Source organism: Nyctibius grandis, chromosome 24, assembly GCF_013368605.1.
Source record: "Nyctibius grandis isolate bNycGra1 chromosome 24, bNycGra1.pri, whole genome shotgun sequence".
NCBI lineage: Eukaryota > Metazoa > Chordata > Aves > Nyctibiiformes > Nyctibiidae > Nyctibius > Nyctibius grandis.
Genome location: NC_090681.1, coordinates 4,656,202 through 4,663,233, shown reverse-complemented (window position 1 = coordinate 4,663,233; position 7,032 = coordinate 4,656,202). Strand labels below are relative to the sequence as shown.

The window sequence follows — 7,032 nt, the reverse complement described above, 5'->3', positions numbered from 1 at the left end:
CCAGTGCCAGCCTGTCCCAGTTCAACCCTGTTCCAGTACCTCCCCATTTCAGTGCCAGCCCCATTCCAATACATGCCTGTCCCAGTACCTCCCTGTTCCAGCGCCCAGTCCCATCCCAGTCCCTGTCTGTCACAGTTCAACCCTGTCCCAGTGCCTGCCCCGTCCCAGTACCAGCCCATCCCAGTGCCCAGTCCCATCCCAGCACTAGCTCCGTCCCAGTTCATCCCCATCCCAGTGCCAGTCCTGTCCCAGCACCAGTCCCATCCCAGTGCCTCCCCGTCCCAGTACCAGTCCTGTCCCAGCACCAGCCCCATCCCAGTGCCTCCCCGTCCCAGTGCCCAGTCCCATCCCAGTTCCAGCCCCGTCCCGGTCCCCATCCCAGTTCCCCGTCCCGCCCTGCCCCCAGCACCGCCTCAGCCGGGGCCGGGGCCGGGGCCGGGACCGGCGAGGAGCGGGACCTCCGCGCATGCGCTCCGCCATCCCGCGGGACCTCCGCAGCACTAATTGTTACCGGAGTTAAAGAGAAAAACACCCGGTACGCGAGAAAGGCACCGGGCAACCGGGCCGGGGTGAGTGAGGGCGGCGGGGGGAGAACGGCGGGAGCGCGGGAAGCCGCCGGCCGCCATCTTGTGGCGGGGGGCGGCGGGGCCGGCGGAGCGGAGCGGCCCGGCCCGGCTCGGCCCTGGGGTCTGTGGGGTGAAATGGCGCCTCTGGGCTGAGGGGGACCCCCGCGTCCCGTCACGGCTCGACCCCCGACGGGGACGGGCCCCTCTCTGCGGGTCTCCTCCCCGCTGGCTGCTGAGGAAAACCCCTCAGGGTTTCCCTCAGTTTAAAGCTCCCAGCTGGGTGGGGAAAGTGTATTTTAAAGCACTCCAGAGGGGAAAGTCCGCGCTAAAGCTCAGCTGAGGACGCGTTTAAAAGACGAGTTTAAGTTCTTCATGGGCTACGGAGCAAAATTATAAAATATTTATAGTTTGTGAGGTGTTTTTTTGCCCGTTTTTAATGGGTCCACAAGAAGTGGTTGAGAAAATCAGGGTTATCCAGCCCTGGTCCCAGCTCCGGCAGAAACTTCTTAAGAGTGTGAAAACTCAAAAATATTAAAAAATATATAAATAAAGTGCAATAGAAACAAATCTTGGAGACTTACCCAAGACCAGAAAGATTTAAGTTTGAAAAGAGAGATTTTTATATGAGGGGAAAAAAAATCATCAAACTTTCTGACAGCAAATTCAAAGACTAGAGCTAATGATACCAAGATTTTATAACAGAGGGAAGGTCAGTGCCAGATAAATAGAGGGATAAATATAATACTTAAAAAGTGTTGATCAGTGCTCCGGGTAAAGATCATATGGGACAATCTTAATGATGTTTGGTGTTCAGAAGAAAGGGATTAGGATGGTTTTACTGACGCTTGGTGCCGCAAGGAATTGGATTAGAGTTTTGATATGAAAACATTTACTCCAGTTTATTCAAATATCACCCAGATAGTTTTAAAAATAAACAAAAACATACGCTCGTTGGTCTGTAATTGGGATTAAGGGATAAAGAGTTCTGATCTTTCGTGCCAAATTGTGTAAGACCTCTCTGCTTCATGTTTTACTGTGTAATAAAACAGAAGTAAAAGGAGAGAAAACGGGTACTTGATGCTGCAAACTCTTCTTACCACGCAGCAATTAACAACAGCCTGACGTGGTCCCATCTATTTAGATTATATGTTTTTGAGGGTGGGGACAGTCTTTTCCTCAGTGAGTACTTCTACTCGGCAGTGTAAGGTATGTAATAATAATTAGTAAGAGTCCCCAGGGTAATTTGCTGGATTGTAGTCTTATAAAGTAATTACAGATGCAATTAAAACAGGGGACATTTTTGGCCTCTGTGCTCCAGTTTTGGCCTAAAATTGATTGCTCCTTATATTGCAAATAATCCCATTAAGGCTGAATGCATGTGAAATAAATTGTAATTCATCCTGAGTACAGAGGTGGAAATGGAGCCCGAATTTGAGCTGCCCAGTACAACGGGGTACAACTACTGGGCAGATTGTGCAGGACTAGTTCCATTTTTCTTGTCCAGAGTTAATTTATCTTGCCTTTGTGGTTTTTATTGCCATAATAAGTAAGTTGCAGTAGGGTGAGTGGTTACAAACAGATGTGCTCTGCAAAGGATTTCTGACCGACTGAATTCTCATGGCCCAAGGCTGTGTTGTCTTTGCCTCAGCCATGCTGGTTTTCTGCACTTTTTACCACCAATTCTTTGTTTACTGGAATTTTCAGGCAGTAGCAGGAGCATGGGTCTTTAGATTGATTACTAAAAGTAGCATTTAGAATTTATTTAAAACAGCATCTGCAAATTTGCTTTATAATGCTTGGCTTAAAATTGTGTTGCTTTATCTGCAGGAGAAGGTCTGGCTCTCCTTTATCTCACTTCTATCTTCATGCAAAGCTTTTAGTCTAAACACTTCTAGGTATGATGATATATTCCATTGCGGGGGGATATGAATTTGAGGGTAAAGCCTCAGTATAACCCCACTGCCCTTTTCCATATGAACGCTGGTATTTTTCGAGAGGTGAGAAGTGCAGCGAGCTGCGAGTGCGACACTGGTAATGAGATCAGATTCTCCCAGGGTGGTGATGGAGACGTGGATGAAGGTGTGGAGTGTTGTCTGTTCAGCCTTCAGGTGCCAGTCTGTGCCTCACCTCTGCCCAGGAAAGGGTTTTGGAGGCCTAAGTCCCATTATCAGAATTGTACAATTTGAGTATCAGGAAAACCTAGTTAAACTGGGTCAAAACCAGCCTGAACCACAGCAGGACTTACTCTGGACCTTTGTAGTCTTTCTGTAGAATAATAAGGTGGTTCCTGAGTTGCAATGTCAGTTCTTCTTCCCCAGATGAACACCGTTACCTCTCTCCCACAGTTCATAATTTTTAACCTATTTCAGCCTTTTCTCAAGCCTTCCAAGCAGTGTGGTGTCTGGAAGTAGAGGAAAGGGAAGGAGGTAGCACAGTGGGTTGAAAAATAAGATCAGAGACTGGGGGAGAAAAATGACCAACTGTGTACTTGTTAATGAAGGCTGGCAGCTGAAAACTCTGACACGTGGAATCAATTAGCAGCCGAAACAAGCAGAGATCCGACCAAACCCCGTCCTTCCTAATTAGCAGCACTAACTGTGCTCTGCAGGTGAGGTATGCGTGCAGATGTGCTTTGCTAAATTTGGCAGATTACTTTCCAGAGGATGGTTCAACTTATTGGCAAAATACTTTACCTCCAAGGAATGGATGTTTTGTTACTAGGTTTAGCATCTTTTGGCTCATCTCCTGTTTGTTTTTTTTTTTAATTTCTGATTGAATCCAGCTAAGTGATGGGATAAAAGCATGGTAGATCTGAGCAAACAGAGGTAGAAGCTGTATGCATGAACCCCACAGGATTTGTTTTGATAACCCTATTTATGCTGTAGCTTTTAAACCAAACAAAATACGTGATTTAAGCAAGAAACCTGAACACAAGCAGCAGCAGAGTTCGTTCTCGACTGGCGTGAGGCAGATCAAAGCTTCCTTGCGTGTTGCAGTTTGGCTGGTGGCAGGGCGGTGCAGAGCTGAGGTCCCCTTGGCACATCAGATGATCCCAGGCACAGAAACAGTCACTGCTGTTAAAAGTCGTGTGGCTCACGTGTCTCTTTGAGGTGGGGTTGGTGGAGAGAGGAGTTTTGGAAGGCTTGCAGGGGTGTGTTGTATCTTCCAACCTGCATCAGAATGGCTTTTCAAATAGCACATGGTGGCTCTTCTTGCATTCCTGCTGCTCCATGTCTTTGTGTGACCCTTTCTTTTCTCTTTGCGTGTAGTTTGTTGGGTTGTTGTTTGGTTTTTTGAACTGCTTCCTCGTATTTGGTCTCCACGATGCTACTTTATGGTGTCCCCAGAAGCTGGAACGTGAATGGTGAGAATGCTGGAGCAGGGAGAGAACAGCTGCAGTGAATTTACAGGGCGAGCTACAGTAGTTTCAGCCTTCACTTCCCCTGTTAACACTAAACTCAGGTGCCCTTGTGGCCTTAAGAAGCTGCTTTCTTCCCTGTGCTGTGTTTGGAGGGTGTCTTTATGGCTAGAGAGGGATGGCAGCGTGGTGCAGGATCTGGGAGCCTGAGCTCCGTCCTGTCCCCTCCTGTGCACGAGAGCCTGGGCTCTGGTTTCCCGGTTGGTGCTGGAGCTACATCCACTTTGGGGGCGGAATATATGTAAGTTTGGCATAATGCAGCTTTTCAAATGAGTCAGCATAGGACTGGATCACTTAAGTTTGTTTGTTTGTTTTTTTTTTAATAAAGTAAATACATAGGAAAAAGGTCAGCACCATCAAGGTATATTTTTAAAATTTATTTATTTCAAACAGTGCAAGGCCCTTACCTGCTCAGCAGTCCTTCTCATTGTCATTTATCTGTGTTAAAACAGATGCAGATTTCTGTCCTTCCAGGAGGTCACCCTTGGCTATAGAAGGGGTATGGAGCAGGAATTGCCTCTGAAATGCCTGGAGAGGGTCTACAGCTGCCCTTGCTCACTCAGCTGAGAGAGCAGGAATAGCAGGATTGGGGACAGTACTGGGTTGTTGGAGAAGAATGGCCTCTCAACTCTCATTTGTAATTCTTACTGTTCTAAAGCTGATATAGGAATATCAGAGCCCAAGGTATCGTTTGTTTATCCTTGTCTTCTAAATCACAAGGTGTTTATAAATCACATTTGGAAAATGTTGGTACTTCTGTGTGGATTGTGGGTGAGGTTTTTTGCTCTCTTTTTTTTTTGTTTTGTTTTTAAAGAGTTAGCTGGAAAGTATGGTGTTGTAGTGAAAGTGTAGTGTGGGGTTCTGGGCACTTGCATTGATGCTCTCAGTGAAGCTCTGAAGCGCACACAAAATCCTTTAGCAAATCAAATAGGACTAAGCATATATACTTAAGTGCCTTGTTGGATCAATAGCAGCGATATTGCTCACAAAATTTGCACATTTTCTTTCCCTGCACACCTTTCCTGACTGTGATACCCATCTATCTGTACTTGCTGAAACTTCTGATGGGAAAGAAGGGATGGAAAATGGCTTATGTATGTGTGCAAGCTGTGCTTTTTTTTCATATTATCTGAAAAAGTACTTCTGTAGGTTTTTGTTTAATTAGTTCCTTGACTAAACGCTTTTCAGACTCGGATGATTTTCTAAGAAGATTCATTTTTGACCTAACCTTTTCTGCAAGAGGGACAGCAGTATTTTTGCAATTTCTCATTTTATTTAACACAAAGAAGGCATGTGATACTTAATTGAAAGAAGTTTGGATGTTTTTATATGGCCATCTGTGCCAGATTTTACTTTAATTCCTTCATTCTGTAGTAGTGGTAAGTCTGCAAATAACAATTAGACAGCATGCTCTACCAAGCGATTTAGAAAACAAATACCAGAAGAAAAATCTGTTTTGCAATTTTTGTTGCACAATTATGTACAGAGAACATGGGCACTCTGGCTGGTTCTGCCTCTTGACTTCAGCATCAAATGGATCTGAAAGACAAGCCTACATTTACTTGTCTTTTTTAAGCTTGCTTCGTCAATTCCACGCACTTTCTTTCTTTTGAAATACTTGACGTGCATTATTCAAGGTGGAACAATTGCTGTTGGTGTCAGTATGACACATGAAAAACTCGTGGAGTAGATACCGGTAGTCCTGGAGTTAAAGACTAGTCCCCTTAACACCAGTCATGTGGAGTTTAGATAACCAGCCTTAATTATTCCCCAGAAAATTATGAGTATTCAGAAGAGTACAATGTAGTAAAGTGGCTTCAGAACAGAAGCAAATAAAACAACCAGTGCAGAGATTTGACATCACTTTAAAACGTCTGTCTGGGAGCCTACACCCCACGTGCAGCCGTGACAGCTCTCAGAAATATTGCAGGACAACAAAACATTACGAGTAGTGGTGTGCTCCTCTTGATTCTTTTATTAACTACTGCCATTTTAAGAGCGTGTTTTATTGCAAAATTGATTCTTTGTGTCTCAGTTAAACATGTCAGTGGTGTGACTGAACTTTTAGTTCTCCATTAGAAGAATCACTTCCCCCCCTGCCTCCCCCAGCACTGCAATTTTAATGTTGTCACAAAATTGACTTTATCTTGAATCACAAATCTTACAGCTTCCTTACAGGTCATTAAGCTTTGAGTGAAAATAGTTCTGGTTACAAGTGATGGAAAGTATTTATATCTTGCATCTGTTGTTGTAGAAATTAGATGGGATTTAGAAACAGCAGTTCCAGCGTCTTGCTGGGGAGTGCTTTGGGTCACTTCTGCAGAGCTGCTTCTGAACATGACAGTTTTTTGGTGTATGATTTCTGTGTGGGACCCAGTGACGTTCATTAGTGTGTGCAAGTGTTACAGTGGTTACAGGTGGTTCCCAGAATCTGGGGTTAGCAGTGTCTTGGTCTCAGGCCTTGAGGAGACGTCCCTGGGTCTCCTGGCTGAGCCCACTGAGTGTCAGGTTTGCACAGGGCATTGTCAGCGCCTTCCCCAGAGCCACTGCTCTGCGCAAGCAGGAGGAGATGAAGAGCTGGGGAAAAGCAGCTCAGCACCAAATGCTTTTAATGAAAGCTATAAAAATGAAGTTACGATGTGCTTCTGTTCCTTGCTTTCAGTAAATGAACAGAAAGTGTTGACTCTGTGGACATGGAAGTAGATTTTGTACCTTCTATTTGGAATAGATCGAAATGCTCTCCAGCGTAGCACTGAGTGCCTCGTTCAGCTCCTGCAGCAGAAAGGACAGGAGAAAGGCTGCTTCCTTGCTGGCTTCACGACGTCCCGTAAATCTAAAGAGAAAGGTAGCAAAGTGAGTGTCACTGCAGATGGGGATGGTTAGACTAGAAGTGAGGCAGCGCCGCGCTCAGCCTTCACAGTCAGCCGTGCCGCCGCTGGCTTGCCGCACGCTTGCCTTCGGTGTGCTCCGTGGGCAGAGCTGGCTGTGGGGTCAGCGGGGCGAGGAGTGGGTTTGTGTGTAAAACAGGCTTTGCAGAAAGTGCATTCA

At 45.7% G+C, this 7,032-nt stretch overlaps 1 protein-coding gene across 3 annotated transcripts in view; it reads left to right on the top strand.

Moving 5' to 3' along the window:
• Nucleotides 1-511: 511 nt before the first annotated feature.
• LOC137673259 (lethal(3)malignant brain tumor-like protein 3) overlaps nt 512-7,032 on the top strand; it is a 51,283-nt gene continuing 44,762 nt past the window's right edge. For all 3 annotated transcript variants that reach the window (XR_011049707.1, XM_068417968.1, XM_068417967.1), the window contains exon 1: nt 512-569. The gene's annotated coding sequence lies outside the window, so the exon portion shown is untranslated. The remainder of the gene's footprint in view (nt 570-7,032) is intronic.